The following is a 13,682-nucleotide window of genomic DNA, read 5'->3' as shown; positions in this document are numbered from 1 at the left end:
TGTAAGGGAGGAGGGTGAGAACACCGTTAGTTCCACTCAACCTCATGCATGTGTGTGCAAGTGATGTTAGAAGAACCTCATAGGAGTCTATGCCCGAGTATGCTACAACATGTACAAGATGTATAGTACAAATGTTAAGAAAGTGGCAAAATCTCTCTCTAAGAGGCTGCACTCTGGTTCCGAGAATATCCCATTGTATAAGAGAAAAAGTGGTGACATCTCGCTCTAAGAGACTGCCCTCTGGTTCCGAGAATGACCCACTATATAAGAGAAAAATGGTGGCATCTTACTCTAAGAGGTTGTGCTCTGGTTCTAAGAATGACCCACTATATAAGAGAAAAGTGGTGACATCTCACTCTAAGAGGATGTGCTCTAGTTCCAAGAATGACCCACTATATAAGAGAAAAGTGGCGACATCTTGCTCTAAGAGGTTGTCCTTTGGTTCTGAGAATGACCCATTGTACAAGGGATACAATGCGCAAGAGAAATATAATACAAAAGGAGTAGCCTGGGTGCCCCCCCACCCCCTTTAAGATGTCAATAGTTTAATGTTGATATCTTAAGGAAAGTAGAACAAGGATACCTACCTTTGACACCAAGAAGATATACATCATGCAACAATCTCATAAATCCAAGCAAGAGAGGGAATACTCTTCAAGCAAGGATAAGATAGTTGAAAAAGAGATATCTTGCTATAAGTGTAAAGGAGATCCTTGGAGGAGAAGAGATGTTTTATCAAAAGACATATACCTCCAAGAGGAGTTGTCTTAGACAAATATAACATCTTCTAGAATGAAGCGCAGAAGAGAACAAGAATTCAATCCTTCCTCCTATTGCTAGGTGAAAGGGGTTCTTGAATAAGGTTGAGTCACTTTTATCCCAATGGGAATGGGTGAATTTATTATAGATGTACATTACTAAGTGTGAAAGAGATTGTAGTCAAGGACTTACACCTCTTGTATAAGAGAGAAGCCTTGAGTGAACAATAACAATTCCACACAAGGAATGACATCAAGTAATAAAACTCACACCATCCACAACATAGGAAAGAGTGGATCCTTAGAGAGAGAGAGAGAGAGAGAGAGAGAGAGAGAGTTTTTATTGCCCCCCAAGTGTAGGACAATGAGAAGAATTACACAACTTACAGAGAGAGACTACTCATAAGAGACGTACCGTTGCAAGTAAGGAATACATCCTAACCAAGGAACAAACATGCACTCGCATGAAGGATAACTCTATTCAAGAAATGACATCAAGTTATGAAAAACACAATACAAGAGGTAGTTTGCAAAGAGAGAGAAAGAAGAAGAAGTTTCACAAAAAGTTCTCTAAGGAGATATTGTTCATAGTAGACGTACCGTTTCAAGAAAGGAGAAGATCCCACTCATGGAACAAACATGTGCTTGCATGAAGGAGAACTCCATGCAAGAAAGGACATCAAGTTTATGAATAATGTACTCCATAAAGAAAATAGTGAAACCTCAGAAAGAGGAAAAGGAATATTCTTGCCCCCCAAGCCTAGAGGCAAGAATAAATAGACTATTATACTACTCACTAAGTATGATTGCACCTAAAATTGTACCACCATGAATGACAAGGAACCCCCAATAGGTAGGCTAACTATGTCACATAGTGAGGAGCAGCATAATAGGAACTTGAATGCTATTTTAAATGATCATGATGAATATATGATTCATTGTCAGATGTTATTTTTAACATGCCTAAATCAATGTAATGTGGTATTTGTGTTTTCAAAGCTTGACACTCATTAGTAGAATGGCCATGGGCTTGATGATATTTACAAAAAGAAGAATTTTGAGAATTTTGTTTATGTTTTCTTCTTCTTTTAGGACAAAGAGGAGATATTAATTTGGAATTTAGAAGATTGGTCAACACATTTTCTTGTTGTAACTCAAAATTAGAATGAGAAGGTGTGGATTTACAAAACAATGGAGAAGAAGATGTTGACAAAGGAAAGTGTGATTTCTCATGACTTTGTCACTCACATTCAAGCATTTATCCATTGCATCCATGTGTATGTTCAAAAGAGGGTTCACTCTTAGGGGGAATTGGATTGAAGTTTAAAGAGGCCTAATCAATTTCAAGATTTGTGTTAAGAGAAAAATTTGGAATATGAAATTCAGGCATCTTAGACTTTCTAGAAAAGGTAGGAGTGAAACCTAAGGACCCCCAATCATCCTCTAAGAGTTCTTCTTTATGAACTTCTTTGGTAGGAGATGGTGTATTTGAGTGAATTGAAGAGAGGATTGTATGAACTAAGAAAGCATATGATGCTTCACTTATGTTCTCATCAACTACCTCATTAGTATATGTGTAAGGCACAACATGATAATCAGGAAGAATTTTTGGTTTCCTAGGATCATGAATGGAATTGATTTGATTTGTGTTAGGCTCTTTATTTGTGGAAGAGAGAGCATTATGATGAGAAATAATATCATCCTCTTGTTCTAAGGTATCTTTATGTTTAAGACACTCATTAGGAAAAGGACTATCATATGTAATTAATGCTTCATCTGTTGGCATATGTGCATAAGTGTGATGACATGATGATATTGTATGTTGTCATTGATTTCAATATGCTGTATTATGAACCAGTAAATTGAAGTACGCAACCTGGCAAGTGAATTGGTATGATGATACAAGTAAACCAGTATGATGGAATGAACTGGTATATGCAAAAAGTGAACCGGTATATGAAAAGTTTGTACCGGGGTTTCTGGTTGATGCATTTCAAGTCCATGTGATTTGATCAACGACATCTTGTGATGGGTTAGCATTGAAATGGAGATCAGATCATGTTGCCACATTAGCCTTGTGTGAATGAAGGATTTCCTTGAGGATCTTGCATGAAGAAGATTGATCCTATCTACCTCGGGAATGTGCAAAGTCTCAGTAAACGGTGGAGAGCGCATGATGGGTTACCGGCTTCCAGAAGCGGCAAAGAATGAACGATGAAGAACATCTTGAGATCTATTCAAGACTATTTTATTCAATGCAATGTGTTTGAACGGTCAGGATTGGACCGATTGTATTGATAACCTAAATATTCAGGGTTTAGGGTTTATGCTACTGACCTATCTGTTTCCTATAAGGTTGATGATGATTTGCATTGTGAAGTTGTTGGCAAATGTTATGTGTATCCAAGTGAAGAGATACTTGATTCTTGCCAGAATGAAGAAGTGTGTTGATACCTACAGAGTGTGATTGCAGAAGCAAAGGAACTAAAGTGGATCTGCATTGGCACTGAGTGTTGTTATCAGATCAATGTATTACCTGTTGACTTCTAACCATTTCAGCAGTTGGAAAATCCCTTAACTAGGTAGCTTTAACAGGCTTTCTGTAAATACTTTAATAGGGTGACTCAAATTCATTGAGTTCTCCAAATCCTCTTGTGAGGTAACCTTTAGCAGGTTCTAACCTTTAACTGGGTATTTAGCCATCCCTTAACCAGGTGATCCCTAGCAAGATCGGTTCCTAGTAGAACCTATTGTAAAGTCCTTAACTAGATTAGGCTCCTTATAGAGCGGACTTCAAAAGAGTTCAAGAACAACTTATGGGTATTCATCCCCACCGTGGTTTTTCCCAGTTGGGTTTCCACATGAAAAATAAGTGTGTTATGTGTGATGCTTTCATGTGATGTCTTAGTATTTTTTGTCAAGTGGTAAAGCATGTTGATCCAGTGGTCTTTATATTTTTGATGATGTATTACTTGTTTAAGCATATGGGTGAAGTGGAAATGAGTTATTAGGTTTTGTGAAGATCTAAGTGTTATCAGTTTATGTGTTTCACAGTCTCACTGTGTTTTACCGGTAGTGCCCTGATTTAGATCGGTGATCCTGTTTACCAGTTAATGTAGTCTTTGCAGTCAAAGTGGTTTTAGGAAGTTTTTGTCTATACTGATTCACCCCCCCCCCCCCCTCTTAGTATCTATTGAGTACTTACTGTTCATCATTATTCATCATCATCATCTTCAGAGGGAAGATCATGAAAAGAATGTATGGTATCACTAGGATAAGTAGCCATAATATCATCCTCTTGCACCAAATGATCCTTATGAGGGAGGTACTTTTTAGGAGAAGAAGGAAAAAAATTCCCCAAAGATTCATCTTTAGGAGGGAGACCTTTGAAAGAAGTGTCCATATTCCCTTTTTGCACCAATGTGCCCTCATTAATGAGACCAATTTTGGGAGAGGGTAAATCATAGGTATGAATGAAAGGGAGAACTAAATTATCATCATATGCATGAAAGGGAACATCATGAACATCTTTAATGTAACTTGAAATTGAATTAGCAAAATAAGATAAGAACTCCATATGCACATATGATCAAACAAGAAACTCATGTGTCATTTAACCATAATAATATTCACCTCATACATACATAGAAAATTGAATAAAGGAGGGAAAATGGAATTTGAATTTGCAATTTGAGACTTGCAAAATAATTGAATAATTCAAAATTCTAGGAAAAATGATTATTCAATTAACTGAACAAATTGATTGAAATAATAAAGAGCAATAATGCCACCTCCTAGGAAATTGAAACTTAAAATTAGGATTATGCAACAAAAAAAACCCTTAATTCAAAATTATCCAAAAGAGATTGAATTTTTAAAATTAGGGCCTATGGGATACCACTTAATTTAAAATTTAAAATGGATACAATTAAGATCTTAAAATTAGGGCAGATTATAATTAACCACTTAATTTTAAATTATTCCTTGAAAGTTGCAATGTTGAAATTGGGAAATGTTTTCAATTTTAGAGGGATCAAAATTCAACAAAATCAACCAATTTTCTGGATTTAAACAATTAAATACAATCATAACAGTCTCCCAAAATTTCGGGAAAAAAGCTAAGGACCAGGTTGAAAGTGCACCCGGTCCTCCCAACTTTTTTGGAAATTTTCAGGGATGAAAGTATGATGATTTGAGAGCTAACCCCCCAAAATTGATCGATTTTACGATCTCTAGATAGTCGAAATTAAGGTTTTAATGTCGAAATGGGACCTTATTAGGGTTTTGAAAAAGATAAGAAATTGAATTGCAAATTTGAAAAAGGTCAAACCTAATGGATAAGGCCACCTTGAATAATATTTAGAAAATCAAAATTGGTAGAAATTGATTGAAATTTGCACAAAATCCAATTAAATTTGAAAATTAGGGTTTTAGGACCTAACCATTAAATTTTGAAATTTTGAATTTTGGGAAAAGGAGGAAAATTGAAAATTTGAATTTTAGGCAGTAAGACAAGTCCAACAACAATGATAAATTTGAAAACTTGAAGTAAGATCCAAGTTTTGCATAAATTCAATTTCAAATCTAGATTTTTTGTAAATTGCAAGAAAATCAAACATACAATTTTGAATTTTCTTTCGACGTTAGGATGTTTAAAAATTGATAAAATCAGCCAATTTCTTGGATTTAAGCAGAAAAATACAGTCAATTTCAACTCCCAAAATTTTGGGAAAAAAGCTAGGAACAGGTGTAAAGTGTACCTGGTCCAACCAACTTTTTCTGAAATTTTCAGTGATTATAAAAATTATGATTTTATTGCAGAATCCAAAAAAACAACTGATTTGGAGATGTCCAGATACGTCAAATTAACAATCAAAGGTCGAAATAGGAGATTCTTAAAAATTAGGGTTTTACTGTTTAACCACTTAATTTTCAGATTGAAAAGATAGTTTTGAATTGCAATTTTGAAATAGAAATCAGATCTGAAACAAGCAACCAAAATGCTATACTTCACAAGCTTAATTTCCTCAAAATAAAAAATTAGGGTTTTTAAGCAATTAACCTCTAAATTTTGCCAGAAGATCAAACTTGAAAATGAAATTTTAAAGTTCAAATTGCAATTATTCAGATCTAACAAATAAGAAATTAGAATTAAGATGTAGGATGTTGGGTTCACCAAAATGTAAAGTGGAAAATTGAACCCTAGTGATTCCCCACCCAGGAGAGAGAAAGGAATTCACTAGGATGATTTTCACTTGGGAGATAATTTACATTCAAAAGAGGGGTTTAATCCACTAGATCCAAATCCAAGGGGAATAAGGATGTGAATACCAAGTGGATTGCAAGGGTTAGAATGCAGTTTGCCCTCTTTTGTAAGTAGAAGAGTTGACTTGTTGACTATGCAGAAAATGAAGATAAAATAGGTGGAATAAGGAGCTACCAATTCGAGATCGCGTTGTAACTTCGGATCTGAGATATATAGACTAATACGGATATGCCCTGCAAATTTGGAGAAAAGTCATCAGGACCAGGTTGAAAGTGTACTTGGTCTTCTGAAAAATCCATGAATTGAAAAGGGTTTTTTCGTCTTTGCAAATGAAGCCCAAACTTGTAATTACAGCTGCGCATCTGCAACCTACACACAAAAAAAGAAGGGAAGAAGGGTTGTGGATAGGGGTTTGCCTTAGTCAAACCCCGGTTGGGGAGTCAACCTTGAAAGAAAGTAATGGAAAATGCTTAAATGCAAATAATAGAAATGTATAACTTGTAGATGTGCAATTTGTTGATGATGGTTTCTTTGCTTCTTGGATGTAATCACAAGTGTTGCATGAACTAGCATGTAACATGACAAAACCCTAACACACACACATGCTTGCAAATGAATATTGTAATATTGCTCTAATGGATGAATTAAGAAGACACATGAAGAAGAAGAAGAAGACTTGATGAATGCTTGAAGACTTGAATGCTTGATGACGATAATGGAGACCTTTTTCACTTGAATTTCACTTATTCTCCTTATGCTTGTATTATTTCTGGTTATCCAATTGGGAGAACTAGACCCCCTTTTATAATTGCCTAGGAGGATAATTTTCATCTCACCGAAGGTTGGCATAGGAGTATTTAAGTCACCGAGAAGAAAATTAGGTCCAAGGGTCAGATGGACCCATCTTAGGGCCACCCTAAGAGGGAGGATAAGGGTGCCACGCCCTTGTCCTGTCCTATTTTGGGGCGTGGACAGGGTCTCAAGGTGATGTAGGGGCTAAAACAGGAGAGGATTTAAAATGATGATGCAGAGAGGGGTCCCAATTATGTAGGTAAATGCAGTCGCAAAGGTGAGGGCCTAAAATATGGTCAAAATTGCAAGGGTTGCAATTTTATGATGCTACAATGTTGATGACCGGAAAAGCACCATTGGTGGAGGTTTCTTTTTGGGTAAGAAATAGGATTCAGTATCCTTATCTACTGTTGAAGCTGAGTACATTGTTGTTGCTAGTAACTGCACTCAATTACTTTGGATGAAGCATATGTTGAAGGATATCAGATTTATCTATGATGAGCCTACTTTCATATATTATGATAATTCTAGTGCTATTAATATGTCAAAGACTCTGATGCAACATTCAAAGACTAAACATGTATCAATCAAGTATCATTTCTTGAGAGAAAAAGTCAATGAAGAGTAAGTTAAGTTGGAGTATGTATCTACAAAGGAACAAATTGTGGATATTTTCACTAAGCCTTTGCCCGCAGATACATTTGTCTATTTGAGAGACAAGTTAGGGGTATCTACACCTCCTGATGAGAACTAGATGCATTGAGTTGCATCAATCCAGTGGATTTAAAAGCCTTATCTTTTTATTCGGGTTGATGAGTTGATGTTGCTACTCAGATAGAGTAGTTAGTGTGTGTTTCAGATGATCAGTTGTGAGTTTATCCTAAGGGGGAGATTTTCCTTCTTAGAGGATGAGTTTTGGGGAGAGAAGCATAATCTATATTCTGTCTTTGGCATTGTTGTCAAAGGGGGAGAGAAGCCTGTAAAAAATTGTTTTATCTGCTTGATCTTAGGAAAGGTTTGTTGGAGATGTTTTCTTTCTTTGCATTGATTTTTTTTCACATTCATATGTTGTCATCAATGTCAAAGGGGGAGATTGTTGGATATTGTTGCTGCTAGGATATGTTGTTGTCATTGATGTCAACATATTCTTACTTCGATGATTGCTGATTGGTTTATTGGGATCACGGTTTGATGTATGGAGTATTTATAGTATCATTATATTCTTTTGTATTAGTTTTGGTGATCCAGAAAGCTTAATTGATCATATAATCTGATGATCCAGTTTTGTAGTTTGTTTATCTGATCAGTGCTTTACAAAGTTAAGTATTTCCTCCGGTATATTCTGGTGTGATTATATCTTGAGCTGAGATTTTGGGAGATTGTTTGGGATAGTCTTGTGTCTCTTCATTTTAGAGGGTTCGTGATTTGGTGCTCTGAAAGTTATCTTTTCTTCGTGAAACTTGTTGTTGTTTGATTGTTGGTGAGTTTCAGATGTTGATCATGAAGATTTGATAAGTGGTGTTGGTACAACTAGTACTGATGATTCTAACGGGCTTCTTGGTGTTTCCTAATTGTGTCCTATTTGTTTTGATGATCCACATTGATTGTTGTGCGATTTCTTAGTGATTTTGATGAACTAGTGATGCTCTTTGTGTTATGTGGTTTTCCTGGCAATGTAGCATGTTGCAGTTGATCTTGGCATGATTTTTGGTGGAGATGAGCATTTGGATATTTGGTTTAGGACCATGTTAGGTCAAGTATATCATTATATTGGTCTGGTGGTGGTGCAGGAGCACCTAGTACCAGTGGTACACTAGGAGGTCCTGGGGATATTCCAAGAGTAATTTCATTTATGTTGAAGTCTTTAAGGTCATTGGAATGTATTTCAAGTCATTATGAGTCTTTATGTAAAGCAATGTAAGTCATTTGTATCAAGTTTCTCAAGTTGAGCATTAAGGTCCTAATAGGGTCAAGAAGGTCAAAATGTATGAACATGCCCAAAAAGGGTGAGAAAGGATGTAAAATTCCATATTTGGTCCATCTTAGGATGTTTAGAGTGTCCATACAAATTTTTAGTAAGTTTGGAGCTAGATCTCAAAAGTTGTCAAGCAAACAATGAAAAAAAAGAAGTTACAAGACTAATGTAATGGGAAGTTGAATCAGTTATGTAACCATGGAAGGCCTATATAAGTTATTAATTGGTTGAATCCAAAAGGTTGGAAAAGTTGGAGGAGGTGTTGCAAAGTTAAATCCTCAAAAAAACCTCTAACTGTCACATTATTCTGCAGGATATATGACAGTTCAAAGTTGTAGGTCTATTGTTTGGATGCAAATCTCTATGTAAGGATAATAGAAGGAGTGAAAAGGGAAGTATGTGACCTATATTTCATTTGCAATGTATTTTTTTTGGAGTTTCATTAAAGTAATATTTGAGCCCTAGTCGTGAACCATGAAGGGAGAATGGATGAGTTTTCATAAAAATGTCATAAATCCCTCCAAATTGGGGTTTGTGGAGAGTTTCACTAATATTTTTTGATTGCACCATTGGATATTGTTGTAAATTTTCTATTTGATAGAATTTTGAATGCTCTTTCAAATTAATTCAGTTTCAATGTGATTGGTTAAGTGTTTTCTGATATATTTGATGCCCTAGGAGGACTGGGCATGCACTTTTTTTTTCTTTCTTTTTTTGTAACAGTCAAAACAGCCGCAGTGCAGAGACCCTAACTCTTAACTCAACCATTGGATTTTTTTCTAAATTTTGGACATGTTTTAGTAAGCCTAGTTATCTACATCTCCATCAAAGAGATTCCAAAAAAAATGTTTGTCCTGAAAGGTATGAATAACATAATCAAAACTATCAAAATAGGGACAGTCAAGTTTGCCACTTTTGTTACCAGTCCAAATCATTTGAAAGTTGGGGATAAAGGAATTTGTGGATGTGAACTGGGATGTAATACACCATTGTTGCTCAGGACTAATGCTTGAATGTAGATTTAATTGCTCATACATTGAAATGTTGATTGGTTGGTTGTTGGGATAATTTGTTAAGGATGTTGATAATGCCTCTAATTGATTAAAGAATTGTGTTGATACATTGGGCTTCATGCATGGTTTGGTGTCCTAGAATGGGTTATGGTAGATTCTGTGCTTTAAATTGGCATCAGAGCCCAGCAAAAGATCTAGGATAGGAAAGTTGTTTATGTTGTGTTTGGTTGTAGGTGTTGGATCTACCTAACTGTAGAGAAACAAGTTGTAGAGAGAACCTAGTTGTGGTTTGCCAAGAGCCTAGGGTGAGAGGAGAAAGTGACTCCTAGGTGAGGCAAAGGAAGTGGTGAGTTGGTGTATCTATGGTAGTAGGAGAGGTGGATGCCTGAGGAACACCTATGAGTTGCAACCACTGGATACTCCATGGATGGGAGTAGTTGAGAGGATGGTTACCTTTTTGAAGTTGGTAGCAGTAGCATGAGGATAATGAGAGAATGATGAAAGGAAGAGGAAAAGATAAAGATGAAGATAGAGACAAATTTTCTGTCCAAGACATAAATTTTTTCTTCCAGGTTGTTTCCAATAGATTTGAAAAGCTTTTAAGGTTGGCAGTACGGTGCAGGAGCACCTAGTACTAGTGGTACACTAGGAGGTCCTGAGGATATTCTAAGAGAAATTTCATTTATTTTGAAGTCTTTAAGGTCATTTGAATGTATTTCAAGTCATTATGAGTCTATGTAAAGCAATGTAAGTCATTTGTATCAAGTTGCTCAAGTTGAGCATTGAGCATTAAGGTCCTAATAGGGTCAAGAAGGTTAAAATGTATGAACATGCCCAAAAAGAGTGAGAAAGGATGTAAAATTTCATATTTGGTCCATCTTAGGATGTTTAGAGTGTCCATACAAATTTTTAGTAAGTTTGGAGTTAGATCTCAAAAGTTGTCAAGCAAACAATGAAAAAAAAAAGTTGCAAGACTAATGTAATAGGAAGTAATTCGGTCCTAGGGGAAGTTGAATCAATTATGTAACCATGGAAGGCCTATATAATTCATTAATTGGTAGAGTCCAAAAGGGTGGAAAATTTGGAGGAGGTTTTGCAAAGTTAAATCCTCAAAAAAACCTCTAACTATCACATTATTCTGCAGGATAGATGATAGTTCAGAGTTGTAGGTCCATTGTTTGGATGCAAATCTCCATGTAAGGATAATAGAAGGAGTGGAAAGGGAAGTATGTGACCTGTATTTCATTTGCAATGTATTTTTTTTGGAGTTTCATTGAAGGAAGATTTGAGCCCTAGCCGTGAACCATGAAGGGAGAATGGATGAGTTTTCATAAAACTGTCATAAAACTCTCCAAATTGGGGGTTGTGGAGAGTTTCACTAATATTTTTTGATTGCACCATTGGCAATTGTTGTAACTTTGGTATTTTATATAATATTTAATTCTCTTTCAAATGAATTCAGTTTCAATGTGATTGGTTAAGTGTTTTCTGATATATTTGATTCCCTAGGAGGACTGGGCATGCACATTTCTTGTTTTTTTTTTGTAACAATCAAAACGGTCGCGGTGCAGAGACCCTAACGCTTAGATCAACCGTTGGATTTTTCTAAATTTTGGATATGTTTTAGTAAGCCTAGTTATCTACATATCCACCAGAGAGATTGGAAACAAATTGTCTGTCGTGAAAGGTATGAATAACAAAATCAAAACTATCAAAATAGGGACAGTCAAGTTTGCCACTTTCGTTACCAGTCCAAATCATTTGAAAGTTGGGGATAAAGGTGTTTGTGGATGTGAAATGGGATGTAATAAGCCATTGTTGATCAGGACTAATGCTTGAATGTATATTTTTTTGTTCATACATTGAAATGTTGATTGGTTGGTTGTTGGGATAATATGTTAAGGATGTTGATAATGCCTCTAACTGATTGAAGAATTTTGTTGATACATTGGGCTTCATGGATGGTTTGGAGTCCTAGAATGGGTTATGGTAGATGCTCTACATTAAATTGGTATTAGAGCCCAACAAAAGATCTGGGATAGGAAAGTTGTTTATGTTGTGTGTGGTTGCAGGTGTTGGATCTACCTGACTACAGAGAAACATGTTGCAGAGAGAACATAGTTGTGGTTTGCCAAGAGACTAGGGTGAGAAGAGAAAGAGACTCCTGGGTGAGGCAACAAAATTAGTGAGTTGGTGTGTGTGTGGCAGTAGGAGAGGTGGATGCCTGAGGAACACCTATAAGTTGCAACCATTGGATACTCCATGGATGGGAGTAGTTGAGAGGATGGTTACCTTTTTGAAGTTGGTAGCAACATCATGAGGATAATGAGAGAATGATGAAAGGAAGAGGTAGAGATAAAGATGAAGACAAAGGCAAAGTTTCAGTCCAAGACACAATTTTTTTCTTGCAGGTTGTTTCCAAGAGACTTGGAAAGCTTTTAAGGTTGGCAGTACGGTGCAGGAGCACCTAGTACCAGTGGTACACTAGGAGGTCTTGAGGATATTCCGAGAGAAATTTCAATTATGCTGAAGTATTTAAGGTCATTTGAATGTATTTCAAGTCATTATGAGTCTTTATGTAAAGCAATGTAAGTCATTTGTATCAAGTTGCTCAAGTTGAGTATTAAAGTCCTAATAGGGTCAAGAAGGTCAAAATGTATGAACATGCCCAAAAAGGGTGAGAAAGGATGTAAAATGTCATATTTGGTCCATCTTAGGATGTTTAGAGTGTCCATACAAATTTTTAGTAAGTTTGGAGTTAGATCTCAAAAATTGTCAAGCAAACAATGAAAAAAAAAAGTTGCAAGAGTAATGTATGGGAAGTTGAATCAGTTATGTAGCCATGGAAGGCCTATATAAGTCATTAATTGGTCAAATCCAAAAGGGTGGAAAATTTGGAGGAGGTGTTGTAAAGTTAAATCCTCAAAAAAACCTCTAACTGTCACATTATTCTGTAGGATAGATGACAGTTCAGAGTTGTAGGTCCATTGTTTGGATGCAAATCTCCATGTAAGGATAATAGAAGGAGTAGAAAGGGAAGTATGTGACCTATATTTCATTTTCAAATTTTTTTTTTTGGAGTTTCATTAAAGGAAGATTTGATCCCTAGCCGTGAACCATGAAGGGAGAATGGACGAGTTTTCATAAAACTGTCATAAAACCCTCCAAATTGGGATTTGTGGAGAGTTTCAATTATATTTTTTGATTGCACCATTGGAAATTGTTGTAACTTTGGTATTTAGGTTGAATGACCTTTCAAATGAATTGAGTTTCAATGTGATTAGTTAAATGTTTTCTGATATATTTGATGCCCTAGGTGGACTGGGCATGCACATTTTTTGTTTTTTTTGTAACAGTCAAAATAGTCGTAGTGCAGAGAACCTAACTCTTAACTCAACTGTTGGATTTTTCAAAATTTTAGATATGTTTTAGTAAGCCTAGTTATCTACATCTCTACCAGAGAGATTGAAAAAATATTGTCTATCCTAAAAGGTATGAATAATAGAATCAAAACTATCGAAACAGGGACAATCAAGTTTGCCACTTTCGTTACCAGTCCAAATTATTTGAAAGTTGGGGATAAAGGTGTTTGTGGGTGTGAAATGGGATGTAATAGGGCATTGTTGATCATGAATAATGCTTGAATGCAGATTTAATTGCTCATACATTGAAATGTTGATTAGTTGGTTGTTGGGATAATATGTTAAGGATCTTGATAATGCCTCTAACTGATTGAGGAATTGTGTTGATACATTGGGCTTCATGGATGGTTTGGAGTCCTAGAATGGGTTATGGTAGATGCTCTGCATTAGGTGGTTTATCTTTGTATCATGTGATGTAACTTTGTAATTAGGTGTTGAGGGTTTGGCCGACCTTGT

The sequence above is a fragment of the Cryptomeria japonica genome, chromosome 5 (assembly GCF_030272615.1).
Source record: "Cryptomeria japonica chromosome 5, Sugi_1.0, whole genome shotgun sequence".
Taxonomy (NCBI): domain Eukaryota; kingdom Viridiplantae; phylum Streptophyta; class Pinopsida; order Cupressales; family Cupressaceae; genus Cryptomeria; species Cryptomeria japonica.
The sequence above is the reverse complement of the archived record's forward strand: the minus strand, read 5'-3'. Positions refer to the sequence as shown.